The following is a 12314-nucleotide window of genomic DNA, read 5'->3' on the forward strand; positions in this document are numbered from 1 at the left end:
CACACATACACGCCGGATACACAATGCCCACAACACGTGACACATTTACTAACACTCATAAATAAGATCCCCCGTGCAGCCTTAACGGACTGCCGGGGAAGTGCGGTTCGCCAGCGCCGATGAAGGCCGGAACGGCACGCGAGGGGATGGGTGGCCAGCACCACGCCGAGCCGCCTTTGTCTCCCCCATTGCTGATGTTTTTACATACCGCACCAGGTATTCATTTAATGCTGAGTTGACCTAGAAGAGGCCCAGGACCGGTTCAGATATTCATTACGGATCTTGTTCCGAGAGCGCGAATCTAAACCAGTTCGTAGCGCAGTGCACTCACCGCAGTGTGCTAACCACTGCGCCACCGCTCACACGCACCAAAGACAAATACCATTCGTGACACACACAGCGGTGCAGCGTGATCACAATAACAGTTGACGCGACACCAAGACGCGACTCCAAATCCAAGACTTCTTGGATTTGATTCTCACTCCCGAATCTCTACCCGAAGCGAAGCGTCGCGTTGTCCGATCGCTGCTGAATTCGGCTGTGAGAATTGTTGGGTGGTGGCGGGCCGCATGACACACTCGCCACGGAGCGGGCTCCAACATCACAGTCGGGTGGTAGAGGGTTACACGACCACAATTGGGCCAGCTCATTCACGCAGCCTCACGCACACATCTATTATTAAAAATAAAAATCACTGCAACAAAAATAACAACTAGCACTCGAATCAATGTAATTAAAGTAACGGCGGCAGCAGTCATTAGCCCCGCCGGTGTAATCTCGGTGAGAGCTCGCAAGCCCCGTTACCCCAGAGGTGCCATCATCTCTCTCCACTCACGCTACCGCAAAGACAAAGACCCCCCGTATAGCCTCACCGCACGACTGAGGACAAGTGCCGTGAGTGAACACCTATTAAAGACAACGCCGCACACGAGTAGGTGGTGTGGCCAGCACCACGATCGGCCGCCTTTGTCTCCCCAGTGCTGATGTTCACGTACCGCACCAGGTACTTATGTAAGGCTGAGTCGACCTAAGGGAGGCCCAGGACCTGTTCACATATTCGTCACCGATGTTGGTTCGTGAGCAGGATTCGAACTCGGGCCGCTCGGTTCGTAGCACGGTGCATTGCTATCCGCTGCGCCACCGCTCCCCACAGACAGACACAGACAGATACACAGACACATAGACACAGACACATAGACACACAGACATACATAGACACACATATAGACACACACACAGACACACACAGAGACACACACACAGGCACACACACAGACATACACAGAGACACACACATAGACACACACACAGGCACACAGACACACACACTGACACACACAGACACACACACAGACATACAGACACACACACATACACACACACAGACACACACAGACACACACACAGCCACACACAGACACACACACACAGACACACACACAGACATACAGACACACACACAGACACACACACAGACACACGCAGACACACACACAGCCACACACAGACACACACACACAGACACACACACAGACATACAGACACACACACATACACACACACAGACACACAACTCCGGGCTTCTCTCTAGTCAGTATTGCAGTGTTTGGGTTTAGAGAGAGAGCCGATAATGATTTTTAAGAACATTTTACCCGCATTACTTAGAGACACCTTGCACGTGTGTGTGAGTTATGTACTGTACGGGAGGTGAGTGGTGGCGCAGTGGTTAGCGCACTGCACTACGGACCTCGGCTAAATGAGTTCGATTCCCTCAACTCACGGCCAACATCAGTGGCGGCGAGTGACATCCGGACTCAGTCCACCGCCTTCCCCCATTTCACCAACCCCCATTGACCAGCGTGGTGAAGTATGGTCAAAGAACCATGACCGAGACGTCGTGAAGGACGGAGGAGAGGGGAGGGTCATCATCCAGCAGTGGACAAGGCCCGCACGTGTCCAACGAGCCCATACGGGCTACATGGTGGATCTTGGTCGGTGTGTGTAGACCGACTCTGTATTCGTGTAAGGTATTGTAGTTATGATTTATATTTAAAGAGTAATTCTAGAGATCATCAATTAATCACGAGCCGAGTGGTGGCACAGTGGTTAGTGCACTGCGCTGTGAAGCAGCGAATACGAGTTCCGATTCCCTGTCACGGCGAACCTCATTGTGTGAGGAGCTCACGGATCACTGCAAGATCTGGACGCAGTCCCATCAGCCTCTCTTGAGGAAGTTCGTGAAGGACGCTGTTGGGCAGTGGGAGGCAGTCGCCCTCCAGCAACAATGGCGCTCACAACAACGAACGGAGCGCCGGGCGTCTAAAACGCAAAAAGTTGACAGTGGGAAGGACGGTTGGTGCGTCTGTCAGTCATCTCGGTCAGTCAACCCATGGCACCTGCTGGGTCTGTTCTGTGACTTACTTCCAAGCGGGTCTTCAACACTTCACGTGACCTCAAAGTGCACCTAGCCTGGCACAAGCGCCGTGTTGACGTCACCGCCACTTAGTGGCGAATGGCGGTTATTGTTGTTGTGTGGTTGTGTTTGCACGTTGTCTACATTCTGGAACTCGTCACTGATGTCGGCCGGAGAGATCGAGAGGGCGGAGAGGAACGAAATGTCGAGAGACGGCAGAGAACGAGGGAGGGGGAGACAACGAGAGATGTGACAGAGGGCGCCACGGTGGCGAGATGCGAACTGCCTCGCCTGGAGGTCGTCGGTTCGATCCCGACCCTGACGCCTGCTGCTGCTGCTGTATATTTGGAGTCTGCGTCTTTCTCTCTCATCATCATCATCATCAAGGTGGCTGGGAGATGTTAACTCCCTCACCTGGTTTACAGGAGGTCGTGGGTTCGATCCCGACCCTGACGCCTGCTGCTGCTGTTTATTTGGAGTCTGCGTCTTTCTCTCTCCCCGTGGTCGCGTGGATTTTTTTCGGGTCCTCTGTGCTTCCCCTCCACATTTAGAATAAACATCGCCACACGTTTAGAGTGTTTGGCTGCTTCAAATTCGCACGTGATAAGCCACTTCGTTGAGCTATCACAGCTTAGTGGGCCTTACCTGGTGAAATAAAACTAATATTAGAAGGGCGAGATAGGAGAGATTGAGACACGTGGGGAGGAGATGGAGAGACGGGAGAGTTAAAGAAGAGAAGAGAGGCAGGAGGGCGGAGAGACGAGAGCCACAAGGGAGACGCGTCGGGCTGAGACGGAGGAGAGGTGGGAGACGAGGAGCGGAGAGGCAGACACGGGACAGAGGGAGCACGGGGAGCGCGTCAAGTGGAGAGGGACGCGGAGACGGGAGAGGAGGAGGAGAGGGAGAGACGAGAGAGAGGGGGCGTCAAGAGAGAGGGGACAGAGAGAGGAGACATCGAGAGAGAGGGGACATCGAGAGAGAGGGGACATCGAGAGAGAGGGGACATCGAGAGAGAGAGGGGACATCGAGAGAGAGGGAGAGACATCGAGAGAGAGGGGACATCGAGAGAGAGGGGACATCGAGAGAGAGGGGACATCGAGAGAGAGAGGGGACATCGAGAGAGAGGGAGAGACATCGAGAGAGAGGGAGAGACATCGAGAGAGAGGTCCTGAGAAACATCCTCCTAAAGTTCAGCCTCCACTTCTCCCCGACGGTCCTCATCTTTGGATACCGAAAGGGCGACGGATCCCAACATCTTCAGGGGCTGGTCAACGTGCTTGTCGGCTACGCCAAGCTCGCCATTTACAGGGCGAGGAAGGTGGCCCTGGAGGGGAAACGTCCGGCCAGCAGCCTGGGCATCTTCCGCGCTCTGGTCGGAGCCAGGGTGTGGCTGGAGTTCCGCCACGCGCGGCTGACCCACGCCGTGCCGGCCTTCAAGGAGCAGTGGGCGATGGAGGAGGCCGTGTGCTCCGTGGCAGATGACGGGGAGCTCTGCATGCTGTTATGAGCTACCCGTCGGAGGCCATAGGACTGCGAGGGGGGCGGCGTAAATAACGAGAGAGTGAGCGAGAGAATGAGCGAGAGAGAGAGCGAGTGAGAGAGAGCGAGAGAGCGAGCAAGCGAGAGAGTGAGCGAGAGAGCGAGCGAGAGAGCGAGCGAGAGAGCGATGTGAGCGAGAGAGCGAGCGAGCGAGGGCAACATAAAGCCCCGTTTAAAAAAAAAAAAAAAAAAAAAAAAAAACATTTACGAAATGATGACCGAAACAAAGTGCCGAATACACCGAGCATCTTCTTGTTTCCACTGATCGTAAAAAAAAAAAAAAGAGAGAGAGGGAGAGACATCGAGAGAGAGGGGGTGGGCGTCGAGAGCTCTCGTGGCGGTTCCTGCAAACCCAGCCCGGGCCAGGCGCCGTGCAGGAGCCGCGGATGTTGATTTATTTAATTTTAAATCGGAAACGACATCGAGATGATGGCCGCTCAGGGGTCTCAGCAAGTACAGACGTGGCTCGACGTGGCTCGCTGATGAGCACCTGTGACAGTGAAACGCGCGCGTGTCCGCTACTCTCACCATCACCGCCACCACCACCATCATCATAATCGTCAGCGCAATCATCAGTATCACCATCAACACATCCATCATCACAATCACAACCCACAATCATCACAACCACCACCAACAGGCCCATTCTCACTGAATCGCAAGGCTCGTTTGCAGGAGAATCCTACGAAAGTGGGGGGCTGGTTCAATTCCCTGTTGATGAGTAAATATATGAATGTGTCGTTAAACCCCGCCACCACCCGACACAGCCAGCTAGTAAGGTTTGTCACGTAATCAGAACGTGCCAATTCGTCACTCGTACAGCACTGACCGGTGTGTTGGAGAGTCAAGCCACAACATTTACAATCTGAGTCCGACGTTTCGCCAGTACACCCAAACCCAGGGAGTCGGCGCGGTGCAGAGGCTGCCCGCTGGACGCGGCGGCGCCGCGCGGAGCGCCACGAGGCCCACGGGCGACTTCCTCCAGGACGACCTCCCCGAAGGCCTCTCTCTCTCGATGTCAGAATCAAAATCGTCTTACTTATTTATACTGAGCTATACAGATCTTTTACACATTTGCCCAGTAGGGGCGGGTAAGAAGGTTGCAACAACAACAACACAATATAATAAAAACACGACAGTAGTGAAAAGTACAAGAGTAAACAACCACCCAAACACACACACGTACATATTCTGTTGGGTCTTTCGGTAAAGTCACGTAGATAGGTTCAAAATAAATAATAAATAAATAAAATGAATACAAATAAACACGCCGTTTCGACATACAAATCAACACTAAACTATCCCCATCCTAGCAGGCAAAGCCCACTGAGGCATTAATTCATTTTCAGAAGTAGGGTCATTTCCCAAAAGGTCGCCTCCAATTATATAACTTATGTGGTTATTGGCGACATCGCTTAATCGATTACAACATTCACCGTCTCCCTCTGCCACTTTAACTCAATCGAGCCCCCCCCGCCCGCCCGCCCCTTCGCACTGAGCGATGAAGGAGCGGCGCGAGACGGGGTCTGGGGCTCTCCTCCTCCCTGACGCCTCTCAGCCCCGAGAGGGAATTCTGTCGAGACCATTTGGACCCATTACCGGCCGATTACCCTTATCAGCGATACGAGCGAGATAAGGTGAGGGGGCGGACGGGGGGGGGGAGAAGGGGATGTCCCCGCGTGTGGATGGTTGATTGCGTTGGTGGCACACAGACAAAGATCCCCCGTGTAGCCTTGACAGACTGTTGGGGAAAGTGCTGTTAGCGAACACCTAAGAAGGCCGGCACGGCACACGAGTCGGCCGCCTTTGTCTCCCAGATGGCGATGTTTACACACCGCACTGGGTGCTCATTTGAGGCTGAATCGACCCAGGGGAGGTCGAGGGCCGGTTCGAATAATGGTCACTGGTGTTGGCCGTGAGACGGAATCGAACTCGGATCGCCGGGTTCGTAGCGCAGTGTGCTAACCGCTGCGCCACCGCTCCCCGTAAATGCACACACAGATATACACACAAAGACGAAGACATATCGTGTACACATCTACTTATCAAACCATTAGCGCGTTTTGTATCCGCGCAATTTACTTAGAGCCAGGCTACCACAAACCCCAGACCGCACACGTGTCGGGAAATCACTCTCGCGAACGACTCCCTACAGGAGGGTCCTGCTACACTCGGATGTTTGTTGTACTTTGTTTGAATGCCGCGTTGTCTCCGCTGTGACTCGAGTCGTCGCGTCTTTCGTTTAAAACTGCAGCCTGTGATGTAACGTCCCCTTCTTATGCTACCTTCCCATTAGTGATATGATAATTGGTTTTTTACCCTTTTATCTTCCGATTAGTGTCGCGATAATTATTATCGCGAAAATGATGTATATATTGCGTCAATTAGTATCGCGACACTAATTATTATCGCGAACCAAACGTCGCGAACCTGTCGTGACAGACGAACGCGTTGCGCGCTCGCCCGGCTCGCAGCCGACACGCGCGGCGTGATGCCGCTGTGATGACGCGGCCCAGACCTGTGTCGTGAGACCCTCCACCACCCCGACGCGGTCGAGCCAAATGTCACGTGGTGTGCACGCGTTTGGCGACGTGCCGATGGTGATTGCCTCATTTCACTTCGCCGCGGTTTAGGGCTATGGGTAGAGGGTTATGGGTAGAGGGTTATGGGTAGAGGGTTCTGGGTAGAGGGTTATGGGTAGAGGGTTATGGGTAGAGGGTTCTGGTTAGAGGGTTATGGGTAGAGGGTTATGGGTAGAGGGTTCTGGTTAGAGGGTTATGGGTAGAGGGTTCTGGTTAGAGGGTTATGGGTAGAGGGTTATGGGTAGAGAGCTAGGGTTAGAGGGTTAAGGGTAGAGGGTTAGAGGGTTCTGGTTAGAGGGTTAGGGTTAGAGGGTTAGGGTTAGAGGGTTAGGGTTAGAGGGTTCTGTTTAGAGGGTTAAAGGGTTCTGGTTAGAGGGTTTTGGTTATAGGGTTCTGGTTAGAGGGTTTTTGTTAGAGGGTTTTGGTTAGAGCGTCACTCACGAATGGCGACACTTCGGCACGGCATCGCGCGCTACCACCCGGCCACTCGCACCCTGGGTGGCAGCGTGCACGCACCACTCGCCTCGTTCACGCATAATGCACAAGCTCACTTCGACAGATGCAGGATGTACATCCACGTACAAAGCGACATGGACGCGCGTTCTACACATCCCACTGGGAATGGGGAATGCCAACGGCTTGGGGCAACAAAAGCAAAACAAATGTGGAGCGGTTTCGTCATCCAGCGTCTCATCATCATCAGGGCCACGCTTCGCTTCAGCTGGTGAAGGTCTCGATGTGCTTGGGCAAGGCCCTCCCCGTGAGCTGTGCGACCCGGGTTCGACTCCGAGCTCTGCAGCACAACTCCGAGTCGCCGCGCGCGTCGCGAGGGAGATGAGAAACAAGTCGCGTCTCCTCGTGCACGCACCTGGCCCTTCGCGTGGACGCACAAGGCGGCTGCCTTGACACATCCCATCAGCCATGACGCCTCCTGGGAAGTGTATGATCTCAAATCTCTAATCGTGCACAACGCGATGGCTGTGCGTGCTGTGTGTGCTGTGCGTGCTGTGTGTGCTGTGTGTGCTGTGCGTGCTGTGTGCCAGCATCAGACGAGGAAGGGAGACAGACGAGTGGGAGGCGGGGGTGGGGGCTGGTGGAAGGGGAGCGGTGCCCCCCCCCCCGTCACGTCCCCCAGCCCCCCCCCCCCCCCGGTGTCTGAGCGCCTCGTCTCGCGGACGAGGCAATCGCGACTCTTATCGCGCTCGTTTCGCGACACTCGCCTCAATTAACATTCCGCGCTATCACGGGCGACGGCACGGGGGAGGGGGGTAAAGGACGGGGGGATAAGGGAGGGGGGTAAAGGAGGGGGAGGGGGGTAAAGGACGGGGGGGGGGGGTAAAGGAGGGGGGGAGTAAGGGTGGGGGCTCACCATGCCCCCATCCCGCTACCAAGCCAGAATCACAAGCGAGGCCCCGATACACACACACGTACACACGTACACACATAGATACACATATCGTGTATAAATAAAGGTCCCCCATGTAGCCTTAACAGGTTGTTGGGGCAAGTGCTGTTAGCGAGCACCAATGAAGGCCAGAACGGTACACGAGGGGGTGGGTGGCCAGCACCACGCCTGACCGCCTTTGTCTCCCCAGTAGCGATGTTTACACACCACACCAGGTACTCATTTCAGGCTGGGTCGATCTACACACACACTCCCACACACACGCTTTCTCTCTCACACACTCCCACACACACGCTCTCTCTCACACACACTCACACACTCACACACACACGCTCTCTCTCACACACACTCACACACTTCCACACACACACACTCACACTCCCACACACACACACTCATACACACACACTCCCACACACACACGCTCTCTCTCACACACACTCCCACACACACACACTCCCACACACACACGCTCTCACACACACTCACACACACACACTCCCACACACACACCCGATCTCACACACACTCACACACACACTCCCACACACACACACACTCCCACACACACACACTCTCACACACACACGCTCTCTCTCACACACACTCACACTCCCACACACACTCACACACACACACACTCCCACACACACACACCCACACACTCCCACACACACACACACACTCCCACACACACACACACGCACACTCCCACACACACACACACACTCCCACACACACACACGCTCTCTCTCACACACTCACACACACACACACTCCCACATACACACACACTCCCACACACACACACCCACACACTCCCACACACACACACCCACACACACACACACGCACACTCCCACACACACTCCCACACACACACACACACACGCTCTCTCTCACACACTCACACACACACACACTCCCATATACACACACACACACACTCCCACACACACTCCCACATACACACACACACTCCCACACACACACACACGCACTCGCGCGCCGCGCCCTGCGCGCCGTGGCGAGGACTCCTAGAAAACAAACAAGCGGAGAGACAAAGAGGGCGCGGAGCGCGCATTACCCCCCCCCCCTCTCCCCCCCTCCCCCCTCAAACAAAACCCCCAGGGCGAGACGCGGCCCCGCCCTGGGCGGCGCCACAGTGGGGGGCGGGGGCATGGGGGGCGGGGTATTGGAGGGGGGGGGGGGCTATACCCCCTCACATAACCGGGAGTGGGGGGGGTAGAACACCCGAGCCCCCCACGAACACCAGTGGAGCTGGTGGACTTCCTCGTGTGGGGCAGTCACAGCGGTGCTGGTCGCACAGAGGGGGGGGGGGGGCTGCCACTCGGGGTCCCCTCGGCTAGAGAAGCCGCTGCGGTTCGCGTGCTCACCATGCAGGGACGCCCATCAATGCGGAAATCCACTGCTGGATGAAGGCAGCTCGAATCGCAATCGGCACATGGCTGACGATCGAGGATGATGGTGAAAATGTGTATGATGATGATGATGGTGGTGATGATGATGGTGGTGATGATGGTGATGATGATGGTGAAAATGTGTATGATGATGATGGTGATGATGGTGATGATGATGATGGTGATGATGGTGATGATGATGGTGATGATGGTGATGATGATGGTGATGATGATGGTGATGATGATGGTGATGATGGTGATGATGGTGATGATGATGGTGATGATGGTGATGATGATGGTGATGATGGTGATGATGGTGTCACTGAGCGCACCGCAGTCCGTAAGCGAACAACTCAAACGAGCATCGAGGGTGTCCGTGCTAATCTCCCGTTCACAGCTCTGCTGAGCCAGCGGTGGAAATTCCTCATTCCTATGGCGCGCGGGGCGAGGGTATCAATAGAACTGCAATCGTTGGAACTCCCCCACGAAGTGGCGGTACCTATTTTATCGACCCCGATGCGAGGGAGGGATAACGGTAGCGATAGGCCGAGTAGTCGACCCCCCACCCCGCGGGAGCTGTGCGCGATGCCGCTGGAGCCGACAGTAGAACACGGGGTGGCCGGCCCATCCAAGTTTTGCTGGCTGGCTGGCTGCCTGGCGGGAGGGCAAGTGCACGGCGGCGGTGACGTCGCTCCCCCGCCCCCCGCCCCCCACCCCGGGCCCCGGGTCACGTGGGCCCCGGGCAGGGCTGGGCAGCAGCCCGCGGCTCCTCGAGGCCCACCTCGGGACGTGGCTGCGGTGATTCTTTCGGATTTCGAAAATCATGGCGCCCCTTCCTACTCTGGCGACTGGTCCCTGGGCATGGTCAACCCACTGCTGGATGAAGGCCCCCCCTCCCCCGAGCCGCAGCCCCCGCCGCTCACGGACCCGCGACGATCCACGCAGCAGCTGCTCCACCAGCTGGCATCGTCGTCGTCGTCATCGTCGTTCCATCTCCTCCGCGTGGTCCTCCCGTCCCTTGGCTGCCGCTCCGTCGCGCGTCTCGACCGTCGGATATCGTCGTCCCTTGCGGCCGTCTCGTTCGTGTTTCGTTCGTCTCGTTCGTGTTGTTCGTCTCGTTCTATCTCCCGAGTTGTAAGATCCGCATGCAATGTCCCTATCAGAGTGCGCTCGAGGCGCAGCCCTGCAACGGCTCGCTCGCTCGCACCGCCGCCACTGCTGGCGCAAGCAGAGGGGCTACACCACCACCACCGCCACCACCACCACCGCCACCGCCGCCACCGCCACCGCCACCACCGCCACCGCCGCCGCCACCACCGCCACGACCGCCACCGCCACCACCACCACCGCCACCGCTACCGCCACCGCCACCGCCACCACCACCGCCACCGCCGCCACCACCACCACCGCCACCGCCACACGTGACCACCTGCAGGTGCACTGCGGTTGCCCCCATCTGGAAGCTCTGGGTGGACAGAGGCGGCGGTGCGAAGGGCGAGTCAGGGGGGCGGTCAGGACCCCCCTCCCCCCACCTCCTCGATTGCCGCTCCGGGAGATGGAGTTGGACTGCACATGTCCACAATTGGCATGTCGCCTGCAGAATTGGTACGTGAAGAGTGCGCAGCGCGCGGCGTGTGTTTGTGTCGCTTCATGTGGCTCCACGGGCGATGGATCTGGCGGAAACCAGAGCCGAGAGCCTTCCGACAAAACACCGCGAGAAACCGCGGGGCTCTCTGCAAGGAATTCCGCGCGCTAATGACCCGAGACGCGGTTACAAATGTGCGCGGCGCCGCGCTAACCACTGCACCACCGCTCCACCTAACGCACACACCATCGTATAATACACACAGTCACACGCACACACATCCACACGCACACACAGTCACACGCACACACAATCACACGCACACACATTCACACACCTTTCGACAAATCTCACACCAAAGACAAATGTACCCCTATAGCCTTGAACAGACTGTTGGGGCAAGTGCTGCTCGCGAGTAGCGCTGATGAATGCAGGCACGGAACGCGAGGGTGGGAGGCCAGAACCACGAACAGCGTAAGATGTTTACACATCGAAAGGTGTTTACACATCTTACGCTCACAACAACGAGCAAAGCGCCGGGTGGATAAAACGCGACAACAACAGTCGCTGTTCGCCACAAAATGACGGTGCCTGTGCCAGGCAAAGTGCACCTTGTGGCCACGTGAAGTGTCTAAGGCTGGCTGATGGCAGGAGGTCATGGGCCAGACTCAGGTGACATGGGCTGACTTATCTTATTGGTTATTTCGGTAAAGTCACGTAGAAGGGAAGTAATAAAATAAGAAAAATGAAACATAATAAAAGTATTATGTTGTCTTTTTATTATTTTATTATTCCCTTCTACGTGACTTTACCGAAAGAACCAAGAAGATGAATCCCTGCAGTCACGAAAGCTTTAAATCGAAATTTAATGGGCTGACTTACTCAAATGACTGGCAGATGCACCACCACCTGTGCTCCCAACTGTGCCAACTTGCTGTGTTTTATCCGCCCTGAGCCCCGCTCGTTGTTTTGAGCGTCGCTCCTCCGTCCTCCGCGTTCGTTGGAGGGCGACTACCTACAACTGCTCAGTCGCGTCCTTCACGAGCCTCCCCCTCCACACGCACACACGCACACACAGACCGATAGCCCAACACACACACACACTCTCACAGTTATACTCACACACACCCACACACTGCCATTCTCTCACACAGGCACATAGAATCACACACACACACATGGAGTCACACACACACAGGCACACACAGACACACACACAGACATATAGAATCACACACACAGACACACACACAGACACACACACGCACATACCACACTTGCCCCGCGCCTCCCCACACCTTCATCACCTCCTCCCCGCCACCATGAGGCCTCGTGGCGTCACGAGGAGGAGGAGGAGGACGCCTTCCAT

Source organism: Lethenteron reissneri, chromosome 22, assembly GCF_015708825.2.
Source record: "Lethenteron reissneri isolate LAM-NWPU_2019-01 chromosome 22, ASM1570882v1, whole genome shotgun sequence".
NCBI classification, from domain to species: Eukaryota; Metazoa; Chordata; class Hyperoartia; order Petromyzontiformes; family Petromyzontidae; genus Lethenteron; species Lethenteron reissneri.